The sequence below is a fragment of the Oryza sativa genome, chromosome 12 (assembly GCF_034140825.1).
Source record: "Oryza sativa Japonica Group chromosome 12, ASM3414082v1".
NCBI classification, from domain to species: domain Eukaryota; kingdom Viridiplantae; phylum Streptophyta; class Magnoliopsida; order Poales; family Poaceae; genus Oryza; species Oryza sativa.
The window spans coordinates 5,019,408-5,040,000 of record NC_089046.1 but is presented as its reverse complement, the minus strand read 5'-3'; the positions used below and the strand labels follow the sequence as shown (position 1 = coordinate 5,040,000).

General features: G+C 41.8%; 1 long non-coding RNA gene across 1 annotated transcript; it reads left to right on the top strand.

Annotated features, from left to right (window-relative positions):
- The first annotated feature begins 11,092 nt into the window (after positions 1-11,092).
- Positions 11,093-11,679, top strand: LOC107279718 (uncharacterized). The gene is made up of 3 exons (XR_010738641.1): positions 11,093-11,183; positions 11,252-11,287; positions 11,395-11,679. It is a non-coding gene; the product is annotated as an uncharacterized lncRNA (long non-coding RNA).
- The last annotated feature ends 8,914 nt before the right edge of the window (positions 11,680-20,593 follow it).

Sequence of the window (20,593 nt, the reverse complement as noted above, 5' to 3'; positions counted from 1 at the left end):
TTGAAATGATATATTCTTTCAATTCAGGATATTAAACTTCTAAAAACGCATTTAAAACTTTGTGCTCAACAATTTAGCGACGGATATGAATTAAATCTAATTTAATTTTTATACACACGGTTAGAAAAACATGGTGGAAATATACCATCAGCCCAGGCGGGCGAGTTTTAAATTCCAAAAAATATACCGTATACACAATTAAAATTTAGATATACTTTGATTCCGAGGTATACAAAAAATATACCTGTGTTAATTAAGATATACCGTGTACACAAATTTTAATTTTAATTTTAGGTACCGTGTACACAAAATTTAATTTTAGATATACTTAGATTCATAATTTAATTAAGTACTAAACGTTTTCTAAAACTTTGTATTAAATTTTACATCCTGACATAACGACAAAAAATGTACTCGATTACAAATCTACTTAGATTCCAAATTTACTATATGCACCAATAATAACTGACAAGAATAAAATAATTAAATCGAATTTATTTTTTATAGACACGGTTGGAAAAACATGGTGGAAATATAACGTTAGCCCAGGCGGGCGAGTTTAAATTCCTAAAAATATACCGTATACACAAATTTAAAATTTAGATATACTTTAATTCCAAGGTATAAAAAAAATACTTGTGTTAATTAAGATATACCGTGTACACAAATTTTAAATTTAATTGTAGGTACCGTGTACATAAAATTTAATTTTAGATATACTTAGATTATATCAATCTAAGTATATGCACTGTACGATCATATCTTTACATACCTTATTAAGGTGTACCTATTACCTTCCATGCATATCTTAACACTCATGCAAAAATAAATTCCATGTATAGCCATTACAATACATAAATAAGTAAACATTTTATGTATTTGAAAAGTGAAACGCACTAATTTGGCTTGGTTTACATAATAAGCATACCTTATACTTATATTCCAACTACAACGTACATGGTAAATTTAGTACCTCGTTTAATTTCCATACATACTTAATTTCGAAAAAACCGCATGCTAATATTTCCATATATACTACAGCATAAAAGCTGGCCGAGCAATGGGAGAAGATGGGCAAACAAAAGGAGAAGATGCTTGAACAGCCAATGATACAGCAGCTAGGACTGCGTAGAGGCAATGCCACAGGCCCTAGACCTGCACAAATGTCAGATGATGGCAGACAAACATGCACAGGGATCCAGGATCCTGGACATGATGCAGGAGTAGACATGGACAGCGAAGTGATCAGCGTTAAAACCCCAAACTCGCCTGCTCTAAGAGATGAGTATCTCGCTGAGAAACAAAGAAGAGAGAGAGCTGATAAGGAGAGCAAAGCGCTGGTTCCAGCTGATAAAAACATGCAGTCTGTACTGGGCAAAAGGGGAATGGTGTCACAACATGCAGTGGCAGGATGCGATGATACAGGATCTAGTTTGATAGAAGGCACGGATAGTAAGAGAAGCAAAAGCCGATCGATGTCGAAGTCGACCCACCTGACGGGTACCGTCAGGAGAAATGAATATTCTAAGCTGGAACTGCCGAGGCTCGGGGCGGCCTCGGACAGTTCAAGAGCTGGTTTGCCTGGTGCAAACGAACAAGCCCAAGATAGTCTTCTTATCTGAAACAAGGCAAAATGGAGAGACAGTTAGAAGTTTGAAGTGGCGGATTGGAATGCGAAACTGTTTAGCGGTAGATGGAGTTGGATCGGGGGGAGGTTTAGCCCTCTTCTGGGATGAGTCTTTTCACTTAGACCTACTCTCGTATACCAATAGACACATTGATGTTTTAGTGAAAGAAGATAGGAGTGCAATGCAATGGCGGTGTACCTTTGTCTATGGAGAACCAAAGGCACATGAACGACACAACATGTGGACTTTGTTGAGACGGATAAAGCCAAATTCGACAGCCCCTTGGTGTTTGATGGGGGACTTTAATGAAGCCATGTGGCAATTTGAACACTTCTCAGAGCATAAGAGAAAGGAAAAGCAAATGCTCGATTTTAGGGAGATTCTATCTCATTGTGATGTCTTTGATCTCGGCTTTATTGGCACTCCTTGGACTTATGACAATAAAAGAAAAGGAGGCTATAATGTTCGGGTAAGACTTGATCGCGCAGTGGCTAGTCAAAGCTGGTCGGTTCTGTACCCTCAGGCTCAAGTAAGGCATCTTGTATCCTCTCGTTCTGATCACTGCCCTATCCTAGTTCAATGCACACCAGACGAAGATAAGGATAAGCCGTCAAGGTGTATGAGATATGAGATATTGTGGGAGAGGGAGGAGTCCTTAAGTGAGGAAATTCGAACCGCTTGGGAACAACATCATGCCGCAACTGATTTAGGTTCTGTGTCAAGTAAGCTGAAATTGGTCATGGGAGCACTGCAGCATTGGAGCAGGGAAAAGTTTGGCTCGGTGAATAAAGAGTTAGGAGCCTTACGAAAAAAGATGGAGGAACTCCAGCTGGGAGGTCGACATACACATGATCAGGAGTACCAATCCTGTTCGCGAAGAATGGAAGAAATCCTCTATAGAGAAGAAATGATGTGGCTCCAACGTTCGCGTGTTGCTTGGCTTCGGGAGGGGGACCGCAATACCTCCTTTCACCGCAAGGCAGCATGGAGACATAGGAAAAACAAAATCAGCAAGCTCTTTCTGCCAGATGGTTCTTGGACGGATCAGCGAAAAGAAATGGAGACAATGGCTACCAATTTCTTTAAGGATCTGTATACAAAGGATCCCCTAGTGACCCCTCAACCCCTCCTTGATTTGATTATGCTTAAGGTGACAGAGCAGATGAATGAGGACCTCTGTAAAGCTTTCTCGGACAAGGAGATTTCAGATGCTCTTTTCCAAATTGGACCAATTAAAGCCCCCGGACCGGATGGTTTCCCAGCAAGATTCTTTCAAAGGAATTGGGAAGTTCTGAAAAATGATGTGTGCAAGGCTGTTAAACTCTTTTTTGATCAAAAGGTGATGCCTGAGGGAGTTAATACTACTGCAATTGTTCTAATTCCTAAGAAGAAGGAGTCAAAAGAGCTAAAAGATTTCAGACCAATCAGTTTGTGCAATGTGATATACAAGGTGGTAGCTAAATGCCTGGTTAATCATCTCCGACCAATCCTAGAGAGTATTATTTCCCAGGAGCAAAGTGCTTTCATTCCGGGACGCATGATTACAGATAATGCGTTAATCGCTTTTGAGTGTTTCCACAATATTGCCCAGAGCAAAAGGGAGTCTCAAGAGTTCTGTGCCTACAAGTTGGACTTGGCCAAGGCTTATGACAGAGTTGATTGGCAGTACTTGGAAGGGGTATTGGATAGGATGGGTTTCAGTAACACATGGATTCAATGGATGATGGCCTGCGTCACTTCAGTTCGCTATGCTGTTAGGTTTAATGGATCCATGCTGAAATCCTTCCAACCATCCAGAGGGCTGAGACAAGGTGACCCGCTCTCCCCATACCTTTTCCTGTTCGTTGCTGATGGGCTATCCACCATTCTTAGTTCGGCTGTAAGAACTGGGGATTTAGTTCCGCTGAAAGTGTGCCGACAGGCTCCTGGAATTTCTCACTTATTGTTCGCAGATGATAGTCTCCTCTTTTTCAAAGCAAACGTGGAACAAGCGACGGTTGTAAAAGAGGCTCTTAACCTGTATGAGCGGTGTACTAGTCAGTTGTTGAGCCCGGCAAAGTGCTCAATGCTTTTCGGCAAACACTGTTCAGACCAGACTCAGCCGGGCATAAAGTCACTACTTGATGTCCAGCAAAACTCGTTTGAAGACAAGTACCTGGGGTTGCCGACGCCAGAAGGGAGAATGAAAGCAGACAGATTCCAATCAATAAAGGAAAGGTTCTTCAAACGGTTAATTGATTGGGCAGAGAAGCATCTGCCAATGGGGGGCAAAGAAGTGCTGATTAAATCAGTTATCCAGGCGCTGCCCACGTATATGATGAGTGTTTTCAAGCTGCCGCCGAGCTTCTGTGAGGAATACATGCAATTGGTGAGGAAATTTTGGTGGGGAGAAGACCGCAGCCAGAGAAAGGTTCATTGGGCCTCTTGGCAGCAGCTTATCAAACCAAAGAGTATGGGTGGAATGGGATTCAAGGATATGAAAATATTCAATCAAGCCCTGCTAGCCCGTCAGGCCTGGCGTTTGGTGCAGTTTCCGGATAGTTTATGTGCAAGAGTCCTTAAAGCTAAGTACTACCCCAATGGTGATCTTCTGGACACGGCCTTTTCGTCAGTTTCGTCAGATTCCTGGAAGGGTATCGTTCACGGTTTAGAGCTGCTGAAAAAAGGAGTGATATGGAGAATTGGAACAGGAAGGAAGGTTCACATTTGGCGGGACGATTGGTTGCCTAGAGAGCATGGGTTGAAAGTCATGGGAAAGAAAACAGGAACAAGACTTAAATGGGTCTCAGACCTTTTAGTTCCAAATGAACAAAGTTGGGATGAGCAAGTCATAAGGCACATCTTCTTCCCCTCATAAGGCACATCTTCTTCCCCCCAGATGCGGAAGCAATTCTTAAAATAAAGCTCCCTAGTTAGGTGGAAGAGGACTTCATTGCTTGGCACTACGATAAAGCGGGTATGTTTACAGTACGCAGTGCATATAAAATTGGTCTCATAGAACAGTTGTGATCGAACAACCTGGGTGCTAGCAGTTCTCATGAGGAAGGCGTACAAGCTTTGTGGAAACATATTTGGTCAGCCCCGGTTCCTCAGAAAATTCGGTTTTTTGCGTGGAGACTGGCTTTGGACGGACTAGCGACCCAGCATAACAAGCACCGAAGAAACATTGTTCCCTATCCAGGTTGTACAATATGTGGCCATCCGGTGGAGGACGGCTTTCATGCAACTGTGGCATGTTCCAAAGCAAGGGCGTTGAGATCTGAACTTCGTCAGGTTTGGAGTTTGCCGGGAGAGGAGCTTTTCGTTGATTTGGGGCCGGATTGGTTATTATTGCTTCTAGATCGGGTGGATTCATACAATAGAGGCACAATTCTGCTTATGCTTTGGCGGGCATGGTACTTGAGGAATAACGTGGTTCACGATAAGGGCAATCTAACTATTACTGGTTCTGTCAGCTTCCTTCAGAGCTATGCTGAATCCCTGTTGCTTGTCCGACAAAAGGTTTGCGATCCCAAAGGTAAACAGGTTGATCAGCAGCATAATCAAGCCCCTCCGAGATCAGTGACGAACCAAGTAAAGGAGAATAATATGAGGTGGAGAGCTCCTCCAGTAGGGTGGGCGAAGATTAATGTGGATGGAGCTTTTAATCCTGAAGATGGTTTGGGTGGTCTTGGGATCATTATCAGAGACTCATCTGGGAAGGTTCTTCTATCATCTTGGCGTTTTATTCGGCGATGTTCCTCGGCATTAGAGTCTGAGCTGCTGGCATGCTTGGAAGGATTGAAACTCGCTGTTGAATGGATTAAAATGCCGGTAATATTGGAGTCTGACTGTGCAATTGCAGTGGAGAGAATGTCAAGCAAGGAACATGACAGATCTCAATGGTCTTTTCTGCTCCGAGAGATGAAGAGGAAGATGGCTTTGCTTTCGGAGGTGGGTTTTAGTCAATGTCGACGAAATTGTAATAGGGTAGTCCATGAACTTGCTCAATTGGCTAAAAGGACGGCACATTGCGCGGTTTGGCGTGATCATGCTCCATCTGAATTCTGAATTACAGCCCATATTGCAGCAAGTATGTATCCCTGTTATTTAAATCAATAAAGCCCACCGTTCCCTCAAAATATATATATATATATATATATATATATATATATATATATATATATATATATATATATACTACAACATACACGTAAACTCAGGTTTCCATATACCAAATAAACCGCATTATATTTGTTCACTCATAAACCGCAACACCGTGATTTTGGTGACAAATATTTAGAAACCAAACCCCAACCGGAAAGCATTCATGGAAAGGTATTAAATACGCACAATTGATATTCCAAAAAATTTTGCATGCATGCACAAGCTGTTAATATCCTAACCGAATATACTTAACGGTTGAACCCGTTAATCAAATCTCCATGTAATGATCATCTCGGCGAGCCTGTGATCCAACAGCAAATGTCAGTGGTGCCATATAGGGCTCCATGGTGCCCGGGCACCACTGACATCCACCATTGGATTACAGTCTCACCTAGTTGATCAGTACATGTATGTTTGATTAACGGTTTCACCCGTTAAGTACATTTGGTTTGGTAATTGACAGCGTGTGCATGCATGCAAAATATTTAGGAGTATCAATTTAGCGTATTTAATACCTTTCCATAAACGGTTTCCGGTTGGGATTTGGTTTCTAAATATTTGTCACCATAATCATGAATTTGTGGTTTATTAGGGTATATGGAAATCTGAGTATACGTGTACGATGTAGTATATATGGAAATGTTATGTTGCGGTTATTTTAAAAATAATTATATATGGAAATCGAGGTACTATATAAATACACCATGAACGCTGTAGTTGGAATATAAGTATATATGGAATCTATGCTTATGTATAAAAAAATCAGACATACACGCGTACCGTGTACATGTGAGAATTAATTAGTTCGAAATGAATATCGGTCGTGAAATTAACCTGTACGAAAAAATTTGTCAGGCGAACGGGATACACGGCTGTCAGGTACCTACACGTACACTACCTAGAATCTAAACTAGAATCCACAGTCCACTACCTACACCTACACGCTTGTCAGGTACACATATACACAGTCTCGTAGGTATAAGTTAATTTATCCTCTAAACTCAACAATTATATTTAAATCTGACCGTGCACCCAAAAAATGATGAGCAGCCTAAATTAATTTTGGATAAAACGCTAATTCTAGTTTTGGATAAGACGATACATACGTAGTGGCCACGTACGCGAGACATATACCTCAACTTATTGTCAAACTTGATCCCGAGCATAGTATCCAATTTATTTTATATAAAAAAAACAGGCATACACGCGTACCGTGTAGATGTGAGAATTAACATGATCGAAATGGATATCGGTCGTGAAATTAACCTGTACGAAAAGATTAGCGAGGCGAACGGATGACAGCGGACGTGTGTCCTCCCTGGTCCACTACCTATACGTACACGCTACTCAGGTACCCATATACACGATCTCGTAGGTATAAGTTAATTTATCCTCTAAACTTAACAGTATATTTAAATCTGACAGCGCACCCTAAAAATGGTGAGCAGCCGAAATTAATTTCGGATAAAACACTAATTTTTGTTTTGGAAAAAACGCTACATATAGAGTTGACGCGTACGTGGCACATATACCTGTACTTATTGTCCCACATGATCCCGAGCATAGTACCCAATTTTTTTAAAATATAAAAAACCAGGCATACACGTGTATCGTGTACATGTGAGAATTAACTTGATCGAAAGGTATATCAGTCATGAAATTAACCTGTATTTAAAAATTAGCGAGGCGGACGGCCTCCACCGGACGTGTGTCCTCCCAGTCCACACCTGTACGTATACGCCACTCAGGTACAAGTATACACGACCTCGTAGGTACAAGTTAATTTATCCTCTAAACTTAACAATTATATTTAAATCTGACCGTGCACCCTAAAAATGGTGAGCAGCCTAAATTAATTTTGGATAAAACGCTTCCTTTTTTTTTTGAAAAAATGCAACATACGTAGTGGCCACGTACATGACACATATACCTATACTTATTGTCCCACGTGATCCCGAGCATAGCACCTAATTTTTTTAAAATATAAAAAACCATTCGTACATGGTACACGTGAGAATTAATTTGATCGAAAGGTATATCAGTCACGAAATTAACCAGTATTTAAAAATTAACGAGGCGAACGGCGTCCGGTGTCCTCCTCAGTCCACGTACCTATACATACACGTCACTCAGGTACGGGTATACACGACCTCGTAGGTATAAGCTAATTTATCCTCTAAACTTAACAATTATATTTAAATCTGAGCGTGCACCCTAAAAATGGTAAGCAACCTAAATTAATTTTGGATAAAACACTAATTTTTGTTTTGGAAAAAAACGCTACATACATAGTGGCCGTGTACGTGACACATATTCCTATACTTATTGTCCCACGAGATTCCGAGTATAGTACCCAAATTTTTTTTAAATATAAAACACTAGGCATACACGTGTACCGTGTACATGTGAGAATTAACTTAATTGAAAGGTATATCAGTCACGAAATTAACCTGTAGAAAAAATTAGCGAGGCGAACTGCCTCTACCGGAGGTGTGACCGCCCTAGTCCACTACCTATACCTATATTTAAATCTGTCTAAACCCTAAAAATGGTTAGGAGACTAAATTAATTTTGGATAAAACGCTAATTTTTGTTTTGGAAAAAACGCTACATACGTAGTGGCCATGTACGGGACACATATACATGTAATTATTGTCCCACATGATCTCGAGCATAGTACCCAATTTTTTTTAAATATAAAAAGCCAGGCATACACATGTACCGTGTAGATGTGATGTGAGAACTAACTTGATCGAGAGGTATATCAGTCGTGAAATTAACATGTACGAAAAAATTAGCGAGGCAAATGGCATCCACCGGACGTGTGTCCTCCCCAGTCCACTACCTAGGCGTACACGCCACTCAGATACGCGTATACACGACCTCGTAGGTATAAGCTACATACGTAGTGGCCGCGTAATTGAGACATATACCTGTACTTATTGTCACACTTGATCACGAGCCTAGTTAATTTGTTTATATGTAAAAGACCAGGCATACATGCGTACTGTGTAAATGTGATAATTAACCTATTCGAAAGGGATATCGGCTGCGAAATTAACTTGTACGCAAAGAATAGTGAGGCGACCGGCCTTGACCGGATGACCGGACGTGTGTTCGCATCAGTCCACTACCTGTACGTACATGCCTGTCAGGTGGCCTATCCAATTAATTTTTTGATAGAATAACTGAAGTACATTCTGGCAGAGAATACCTGCCATTAAAAAGAAGACCGATTCACATAGGCAGCATTGCAGAATTGAAGATAATTAAACTTGTCCATCAGGTATAGGGACAATAATATAAATTTATATATGTATCAAAGAATTAATACTCATGTAATCCAAAGTAAAAAGTAACAACCCGAATAGTTCTTGCATCATATGACAGATGTTATTTCACACAAATAAAGGATTTTAAAAAAAATATCTTGCGCTTCATTGCGAGACAGCACTGTTGTATTGCTTCATAAGTTGTCTGACGACATCCGGGAGTGTGGCTGTATTATCCTTCATTGCCATGATATCCATCACAATGTCTGCTCTGATATTGTTAATGGATACCTGTGATTCATAAAACAATTCATTGTTAACAAGATGAGTATAATGTACTTGAAAACCATAAGTGAAAAGTGCACAACATATAATAAGTACTTAGGAATAATTACCAGATTGAGACCTCCGACACATTTGAAGCCATCCAGTTCTTCATGTACACCAGAGAGTTGATTCCACTATCAACACTGCATGAGAGTTGTTTATATATCCATTAGGCATTAATCAAATATAGGTATATTCTATATTAAAATTCAAGTATGTTTTTTTATACCCGAAATACATCGGAGGATCATTGGGTTCAGTCTGTTCTCACTTGGTGACCTCGTCGGTCCAGTCTAGGAAGAACATAGACAAACACTCCTGCATTGCTTTCGCTAGTATGGGGCCATTCCATTGATGATTATTTTCAGCATGGCTATCATTGCCACAAAATAACTTTTTGGGATCAAGGATCTGAACCACCCTTTCCCGCAGTTTAAATGCATAGCTTTTCCAATGGTTCATTTCACACATTGGAACAAAAATCTGTGGTTTAATTTTGTCAGCTTATGTATTTTTATATAAAAAGGTAGAAATGTTCTTACTGACAGAATATTTACAATAGAATGTTAGTAGATAAAAAGAAGAAAAATGGCAAATCATCTATACATAACAGGGACTGCATGTGAATGTAAACTGTGTGAGTGATAAAAACTAAGATACATACCTTTCACGTATTGTAGCTCGCTGGTGAATATTGCCTGTTCCGAAGCTCAGAAACAACCAGCGACGGTAGCGAAAAGGCACATGGACGTCCGGCGCTGTAATGTGGCTTGACAAAAATGGTTGAGGAGGTCTAGTTTCCAGCAAGAGGCTCGCGGACGAACGTCGTCGGTGACAAAAACCACGGACGTCGGCCCTCTTCACGGCGTGGCGAGCAATCCCGGCGAGGTAACTCAGTGAAGAAGAGGTGGATAGCTAGCTCTTCGACCGTGAAACAGTGTAGCCAAGAAAAATAAAAAAAAGGAATATTGTAGCCGGTATATGTGTATCTTGAAAATTGAATGTAACCTTGAAAATATATGGCAATAATCGCAATTAGTGGAATGGCGTCATTTTTCAAAAACAGAATCTTGTTTCAATAGGTAAGTACCTGCATGCAAACATTGTATATATGGAAATGTGATATAGAAAATGGAAAGTGCTAATCATAATGTGTAGGCATGATTAGAGGGCACAAATTTGGAAATACATGCACGGTATACATCAAAAATGGAAATACCTGCATGCATGTTCTAAGGAAAGTATATCGATGCAAAACTCTTATCGGGTTAGATCCGCTAATATGTGATAGTATCCTCTAGTGCGTTGCACAGATCTTAAAGCACTTGGACGGTGGATGGCCGTGTAGCCCGGGCACCATGGGGCATATATATATATATATATATATATATATATATATATATATATATATATATATATATATATATATATATATATATATGAAAATGCTTCTATACACTCAGGTGTACGTACTCCTGGTTCCATCCACCATCCATCCGCACACACCACCTATCAAGCCAGCTAGCGGATCCAGATACCGAGCCCGTTTTGATTTTTGTATCAAAAAAAAAATCCTCACGATCTTAATTATTCCGCACTAGCCGGAACCCTTTCGAATAGCTCGTATTAATATCTCTTGGGTGGTTCTAAATAGAATCGATAGATGGATCTGTCGGTTATATCGCGATCGGACGATTCGGAGGCGACGGCGGCACGACCCATCGGCGACACCATAATACCTCGTGCATATGGAATGATCAGCAAGTTAGGAAGTGCTCAAGCTCGATGCATCCCATGGCCACGTGACAATGTATGATGCTATTATTTCATTTGTCTAGCTTATTTACATGCAACTAATTTTTTAAAATTACATTGCAGCTAATGCATCCAAGTGGTCAAGCTCTACACTCTAAGGTACTGCATATTTCACTAATTGTTACTAGTACATTTAAGTCAAAATTAGAGTGATATTGCTATATGTGGTAATCTGGATGTTAAATATGATTTTCACTCAATTTAAGGTGTCGACTATTGCGAGACATAACTCAGCTAACCAAGGAAATTCGGTGGCACTAACTGAGGTGTTCAAGCACAATAGCATTGATAATGCACTGCAAAGTGTTGTTGGACACAAGAGAAAGGTGCATGATATAATACAGGAGAATATAGGACGTGAAGATACACATTCTACGGCAAAGAAGATTGGGAAGGCCAGACCCGATTCTCCATATGCTAACTTCACCAATAGCCAACTGTTAACAACTTCCCGGTTCTAGCTCAAGTTAATTGCCCCTCACTCCCTCTCTCCATCTCTTAATTCTTTTTGCAATAATATGTGGACAATGCATTATATTTAGGTGACTAATGAGTAAAGGAATTCTAGCAAATGAATATTAATCCTAGTGATATGCTTTGTAGGTGTTGCAGCTGCATTTGTTTATTCTTAAAGAACTATAGTTCATGAGCTCAATCTTGTTTGTGTAAATAATAGGAAATATGCATGGTATGTTATGAATTACTATGAAACTGGTTCTTATATTTTGATGGCAATGGATGTTATGTTATGGCCGGGATTAATTCCCATACTTTGCCCTGCAAGGTTGGATGAAAAGATGTTGGTTTACCTCTTCTTATGTTGTGATTTGCTACTTTGCCCTCTAATCACCATGTGCAAGATGATGTCTAACATGACTTTGTAGCATGGATATGATAGGCACCTGAATGCAACATGTATATATTGCAACACGCATGTGTGTGTGTCTATATATATATATATATATATATATATATATATATATATATATATATATATATATATATATATATATATATATATATATATATATATATATATATATATATATATATATATATATATATATATATATATATATATATATATATATATATATATATGTATATATAGAAAAACTATTCTACACCCGGGTATAGAATATAGAATAGTTATTCTATACCCCCTCCCTCCAACCCCCCTCCCCTCTCTTCAAGAGGGCAAAACCCACCCCCCCACCTTGGTTAAAGGTCCCCCACCTCGGTCAAACCAGTCTGTGGCTTTCCCCACCACCTCCACTCTTCTCAGTTCTCGTCTCAGAACCGCGTAGTAACGTGATATTTATCGTGCAGTAACGCTATGTCTTACGTGTAGTAACAACATTCAAATTTAGTTGAAATATAGCCATGACGGATCTACTTTTGATAAGCACTTTTTTTCTAACATCATGGTGCAAGCGGTTTAAAAAAATCATATATCACGTGAGAAATATTGTTGTTCGAAGCTTAGGTTTTTTGGATCTTGACTCTCCACAAGTAGTAATATTATAGCATTAGTTACTACTATCTATTGTGCGTTACTGCAATCCCATCGCGACGTTATTGTAAGTGTGCAGTAAATACCATAAGTTTTGTAGTAACAATACGTCTTACTGCAATTCTCGAATAGTGTTACTGCATAAATATGTGGTAACGTATACCTGCCATGCAGTAACAATTCCACTTTGTGCGATAACAATTATATTTAGCATGTGATACTTTTAACCTATATTTTTTCTGATTCCAAGTTTACCGCATCTCACCACTATGTTACTGCCAAAGGTGCAGTAACGCTCTATATGTTCTACAGTAAAAAAAGTGTTTTACTGCAATTCTTGTGTAACTGTCAGGTGGTAACGTGTATCTGTCGTGGTTATCATATGAGACTTTAAACCCATATACTTTTGTTTCAATTCCTGATTTACTGCAATTCACCATAATACTACTGTCAAAAGTACAGTAACGACATATACATACATGCAGTAACACTATATTAGAGGAAGGAGACCGGTTTTCTTGAGAAGAGGGAGGAAGAACGGTTTCTTGAGGGGAGCACGTAGATGCATTTTGAAATTTAACCCTCCCATGCAGTAATACTATAGCATCATGGTGGAAATGGTTTAAAAAATAATATACCTCTTGTGAGATATTGCTTTTCGAGATTGGCATTTTGAACTTTAACCCTCCACATGCAGTAACAGAATGTGTAATTTGTAACAACGATGGCATATACATACAGTAACATGGTTTTACCAAATATATAAAATTGTTCAAAACACTCCTATATTTATCAGACCTCGCTCAAAGCCACCTACATACTTTACCTATAGCCCACCTATTCGATTTTCAACTCATAAAAATGATATAGTAAAACTACTATTATCGTGCAGTAACATAGCTACTTGGAAGTGGTAACATGCACCTATCTTATAGTAACACTTATACTTTTGTGCAGTAACAACTATATAGTTAGCATGTGAGGCTTTAACCCATATATTTTTGCTTTAATTCCTAGTTTAACAAGTGAGATATAGTCTAGTGGATGTTCTTATGTTGATTTAGTTGAAGGCCTTGTGTTCAAATCCTATTGATTGCAAATTTTTATTTTATTTTTTCTCTCTAAAAAAAGAGAGAGAGATTAGGAAGGGAGGAGAGATCAGAAGGGGGAGGGGGCGGCATGGGAGGGAGAGATCGATAAGGAGGGGAGGGGGAGGGGGAAGCGAGAGAGAGAGGAAGAGGGAGGGGGTGGCACGGGAGGGAGAGATCGAAGGGGAGAGGAGGGGGAGGGGGAAGCGAAGAGATGGGGGGAGTGGAGGCTGGGACACATGAGGAAGGGGGGGTGCCGGGTGTAAAATAGTCTTACCCTATTTATATATTGAAAATCGATATAGAAACTTACATGTTTTTCTTTTGCAGGTTCAAATGCACGGACAGGTTTTGGTGTAATCCATTCTCAGGCTGTTTTTCCTCATTGCAAATACATGCGAGCCTCACAGGATGACAGGAGCAAGCCACTCAGTAGATCAATGCTGTTTATTGTCTTGTAAATCATAAACATACCATTGATTGTGATAGCATATGTTATAAACTTAATTACCATTGAGATGATTTGTGAACCACTTAATGTGCGATTGAATTGGAATTGGGAATTATTGTTCTATATTGTTTTTGGAGATATATGTAATGTGTTATGTCATTTCCTGTTAAAACATTCATATGGTGGGATGAGCCTGTATATGCATGTATTGTACTATTTGAGGCATTTTAATAAAGTGCCTAAAAAGAAAAGTAAAGGCATTGTCAAAAATGCCTTGAAAATAAATTAGGGGCATATGTTAAAATACCTCGGAAGAAATTATTGGCACAAGTCCAAATGCCTCAAATGTGCCTCAAATGTGTTTAAATGCAATCTAAAAAGTGCCTTCATCTATACTTATGAAGGCATTTTGAAAAAGTGCCTTAAAATCCCTTTCCCTACAATAGTATATCCAACACTTTTTTAAGTGCCTTCTTTAAGGATTGGAGGTATTTTTTTAAGTAGTTGAGGCATTCTTAAATGCCTCCGAATCCTTGCGATTCGGAGGCGCCGGCGTCTTCCATTACTGGTGCCTCCGGTATGGCTGTCCCCAGGTGATTGGCTGGGCGAAGCGCTGGTAACCAAACAAAGGCGCCGTTATTCTTGGGGCATTGGCAAGCTTGTGTGGCCGTGCGGCGACGGCATCGATCCAGGCCCGTGCAACGATCAAGATGACGATGAGCGCCGTACGTCCAGAACTGCAACATCGACGATGCTGGCAAGTTCTTCTTTCTTCCGATTTTCTTAATTTGCTTTTTCTTGCAGATCGATAATGCATGCATGTATACTCTTTCCTTTTCCTAATAGATCTATCTCTGTTAATAGCAGAAGAGGATGCAGACACGTATATATATGCCACTGACATAATAATATTTGGAAGTTGTATTTCTTACTATTAAATTTAAATTTTTTGATTTACTAGGTTTTCTTCTAAAGAAACACTACAAATCCCACATATAGGAGAGAAGAGGGGTGTTTGTACCTATATGTATTCCGTCTTTATTGATTCACATCTACTAACCAAAACTACGTGAATATGTAAGTATGTAACAAGCTAGATGGGGGCTAGCATGATGGTACAAACAAAACACATTTATTAGTAATAATAGTTTTTTCGAGGTTTATTGATTTATCTTATTTAGACCGTATTTCTTGAAAAAAAAACTATGCTTTCATTTTAGATGATGAAGTGGATTGTCGATAATTGCTCACAGAGATGAATTAAATATTATATAAGATGATGTTGATAAATAGCTTGGAAATAATATTTGAGAGATGTCCATTAACAAAATTTTAGAAAAAACTATATTTTTGAAGATTGACACAAATAATCCAAATGATATCTAGCCCTTAATAAGTTTACCAATCATAGGTTAAGACAAATGCCCGAGCATTCAAGTGGGCTACTTTTCTAGTTGATAAAATAGGAGCGTAACAGCACCTGTAAAACAGATGTGTTGTATATATGTGCAAATTGATGGGAGATGGAGCACACTACACCACAGCACCAAATAGGAGGCGTTGTCATGCGCATGGGTTCCATGCCTTTGAAACATACCTTCATGGTATATCATATAGGAAACTATTCTAATCCCTCGAGGGGATGTTTCCTCGTTTGTTTAAAAACCATTTAAACGGTTATGAAAAATTATGGAAAAATTTGACAATATTTATACAACACATATATACAACTCCACAAAATCTTAAGTCCAAACTCAACTCACACGTCGAGATATAAAAAAGATAAATTCAGCGTATGAATAGTAGAGTACTGTTTATATCTAAATTTGTTTTTTTTTTCTCGATGTGTAGATCGAATTTGAACATGAATTTTAGTGGATTAGTAGGTATCATTATGCTCTACAATGTCAATTTTTTTTCAGATTTTTTCATAACTATTTGCATCGAATTTGGAAGAAAAAGGTAGACGAGAGGATATCCCCTCGAGGGATTAGAATCTACTCCCATATCATATATATACTTATCAACTTATGGATGGAAGGGATCCTTCGGAACCTCGTCTATTCTATCCAAGATAACACAGCTGTGGCAGATAAATTCTACTGTTTTGCAGCGCCATATTTACACACCATCATCATCTTGTTGCTGCCATCAGCCATCATATATTTCACAAGATACAGTAGGGTGGCACCATCAAACAAAGGAGCAGTGCAATAAAGTTTTGCTAGAGAGCTACTTATCATTATCACTATTACAGGATAGATTTTCCTAGACGCCACCCTATTTTGTTTACATGCGGTCCATAAATAGAACTGCATGAAAAAATAGGGAACCAGCACCGAGCTGTTTTTCACACGGGAAAACGCATTATCCCGTGCGGGTGGCTTAACTCACCTGCACGCGATAGCTCATCCGGCCTCTCCCTCTCAAAATTTCAAAAAAAATTCATCCTCTCAACTCTCTCTCTCTCCTTCCCCACCACTTCATCCTTATCCTCTTCTCACTGCCTCATCCTTATCCTCTCAACTCTCTCTCTCTCCCCTCTCCTCTCCTCTCATGCGCGGGCCAGCAGGCGCACGGGTGCGGCTCGACGGCCGGCGCGCGGGCGGCGTCGGGGAAGCTTCCGGCGGCAGCGGCTCCGTGCCGAGCGCGCTGGCGGCGGTGGAGGCGCTGTCGGCGTTGGGGGCCGGGAGAGGGACGCGGTGGAGGCGGGTGCAGGGAGTCGCGAGCGGCACGGAGCGAGGCGGCCGGCGCCCGGATCCACCCTCCGCCGCCCAGATCCGGCGGCGGCGTCCCTCTCCCACCCTTCCCCACACGAGGGCGACAACGACGACGACGACGAGGCGGGAGCAGCGGCGGCTCTCCTCTCCCTACTTTCGTGGGGCGGCAGCGACCGTGCGAGGCGGCGGAGAGTGGGCGTGGCGGTGACCGGTCGAGGCGGCGACCTGGCGGGCGCGGCGAGGCGACGACCGGGCGGGCACGGCGAGGCGGCAGCGGCGAGCGGACGCGGCGGCGAGTGGGCGGCCGACGCGACTGTGGCCGCGGCGGCCGTCCCCCGCGGCGGTGAGGGGCGGCGGCGGGTGGGCTCAACGGCGACGCGATCGGGTGGCCGTGGCTGGTCACGACGGCTACCGAGGGGCCGTGGCTGGTAAAGGAGGCGACCGGGGCGGCCTGGCTGGTCGCGGCGGCGCGACGATGTCGACGATGAGTTGCGGCGGCCGGTTCGCTTGTGGGCCGGCGGGCGGGCGGCAATTTTTTTAAATTTTTGGTTTTTTCGATTCCGTGCGGGTGGTATAATATGATTATTCCGTGTGGTCCTCCTGCCCACACGTGAAAATACTAATTTTCGCAGACAACGGTGTGCAGGTGGGCCAAATGACCGCATGGAAAAATAGATATGCCCGCCCGGGAAAATGAGTTACTTAGTAGTGTATATTAAGGAGAAGAAAGGAGTGGATAAGAACCCTTACAACAAACACAATAGACCTTACACGAGACAAAAAAAAAAAAACTGCCTCAGCCTATTACAAAATCGGACAAAATTGGACATTCTTCACCCCCAACTATGAATACCGGATGAATTACCCCCCTCGACCAAATCCACGGTGGTTTTGGTCTACGTGGTGTACACGTGGCAGTCCAGTCAGCATTCTATTTATAAAAAAAATTGTGGGACCCACCTGTCATACACTACTCTCTCTCACTCTCTCACTTCTCTCTCTTCCTCTCTCTCTCGCAGCCCCATCTCACGGGTCGGCGGTGGTGGGGGACACGAGTGGCGGCAGCGGCGCGTGAAGTGGAGGCGGCGGTGGCGGGGGATGGAGAGTGGCGGTGGTGGCGGCGGCGGCGCGTGATGCGGAGGCAGCGGCGGCGGGAGATGGGGAGCTCGGCGCGGCTTCCCCCCTCCCTCTCGGTGGCGTGCGGGTGGGCGGACGGAGCTCGGCGCGGCTTCCCTCCTCCCTCTCGGACGGAGCTCGGAGCAGGATGTGATCCGATCGCCTCGCCATCGTCGCCTTCTCCGGCGCGCCGTGCGGAGTAGCAGCTGGCACGAGCGGTGCCGGCCCTCCACGGCGGGAGCTCGTCGCGGCGGCTGCACAACCTGTTCGTGGCGACAGGAGCGGTGGCCGAGTCGCGGCGGCTAGCGGAGCTCAACAACTACGCGACGGCGCGGGCGCACGGAGCTACGCGACTACCGACGACGACGCACCCGAGCCGGTCAACCCCGCCGCCCGCAGCCTCGCCTCCTACTCGGGCCACGCCATCGCTGCCAAGAGGTCCCGCCGTATCGTCGGCTGCGATGGCGAGTACCACCGCCGGCACCCGGTCCGTGGCATCTCAACCCCGCCGCCCGCGCGCCGTCGCCATCTCCCCTCGAGCCCTGCCCGTGTCACGCGCCGTCGTCCGTCGCGCCCCGCCAACCGCCTCGCCGCCGCTGCCACCTCGACTCCTCCGCCGCACCCCGCCGCTGCCGCCTCACCTCCTCCGCCGCACCCCGCCGCCCCATCCCCCGCTCGCCGCCTCCTCTGCTGCCGTGCGCGTGTGAGACAAAGAGTGAAAGAAGAGAGAGAGGAAGAGTGAGAGAGAGAAGAGAGAGGAAAAGTGGAATATGAGTGATGACATGTGGGCCCTATATTTTTTAATAAATAAAATGTTGACTGGACCGCCACGCGTACGCCACGTAGACCAAAACCACTGCGGATTAGGTCGAGGGGGGTAATTTGTCCGGTTTACATAGTTGGGGGTGAAGAATGCCCGTTTTTATGATTTAGAGGGGTAATTCGGACAACTGCGATAGTTCAGGGGGGTAATTCGTACTTTTTCCTTTCTATTAATGAAAATGAAGGTTTGCCCTTTGCTAAAAAAAAGTTCCCAACATTCATAAATCTCCAAGCAATTAAACAAATAAGTTTTTTTTAAGGCACAGGCCGCTTCCAAAACTTCTTGCAAATTAAAGTGGAAAAAACCATATGCAGAAGAACCAGTACTATCTGGAGCAAAAGTCCTAGAGCTAAGTAATGAGAACAATCCATTATTCATTTCTCGTAATACCAAGTAACAGTATGTCACATGAATTCTTCTGTTTAGCACAAACTGTACAAAATTAACTAAATGATGAACAGTCCTAGCTAACAGGTAATCACGTGCATTATCAGTTCATCACAGAAACCGAGAGGCCAAGACGGTTTGCTACTCATGGATGTAGAAGGAATTAAACCAAACTCTGGTGTATATACATGAGGAAGTTTCTCTTTTTTAATACTCCCTCCGTTTCTAAATATTTGTCGCCGTTAACTTTTTTAAACATGTTTGACCATTCGTCTTATTAAAAAAATAAGTAATTATTAATTCTTTTCTTATTATTTTATTATTTTATTCATTGTTAAATATACTTTCATGTATACATATAGTTTTACATATTTCACAAAATTGAATAAGATAAACGGTCAAATATGTGCTAAAAAGTTAACGGTGTCAAACATTTAGAAATGGAGGGGGTATATCGTTCCTCTTCGTCTGTTCCAAATGAACTCTATAGATTCTTCTGCTATTTGTTTCTCCTCCTATCTCCAAATCTAATTTGAAATTGCTACATCAACCAATTATGGCGTTGTCTTGGTATCAGAAGTGTAACTCATGGCTTTTGAATATAGCTAGAAATGAAAACACATTATACAAAATCAGCAGAGGAAAAGAAGGTATATGAAAAAAGAAAAAGGCTGCCTACTCTACATTTAATAGAAAATTCCCTCTAAAATTTAGGGAATATTACGCCATTAATTGGATTGTTTTGATTCGTTCAAACACCCAAACCCTTAACCTCAGTATCCTCTTCTTCTTCCCTACACCGTCGCCGTCAGCCGTTGGACATCTAGATCATCATCAGAGCGGGAGGTAAGGTGTTGAGACATGAATCTTAGAATAGATCGGAGAGTCCAAAATCTGCAAGACAGTGAGGGGGTAAGGAGGGATTTTTTTTTTTGTTGAATGAAGGTTATTATCAACTAGCAGCTGGAAAAGAAATCCATGTATTACCATACAAGGACATAATGTAAAGCAATGGATGAACCAATGCTTAGGATATTTCTTGAATGGCTGCTAGAGTATCTCCTTCATCAAAACTGGCCAATGAAAGCCTAGTACGACTCAAGCGGAAGTGTTCAGTTATGTAATTATTGTACCTTTGAAACTGCTAGCCAAGTGTAAACGCACACCCTTCAACAGGGAATGCTTTATATTTGTACTTTTGGTCCTGTTAATTTCTGTCACGGTGTCACCTCACATCAAATCAGAAAACGCACACCCTTCAAGAGGGAATGCTTTATATTTCCATATAGAGATCGGCAGTGTTCCAA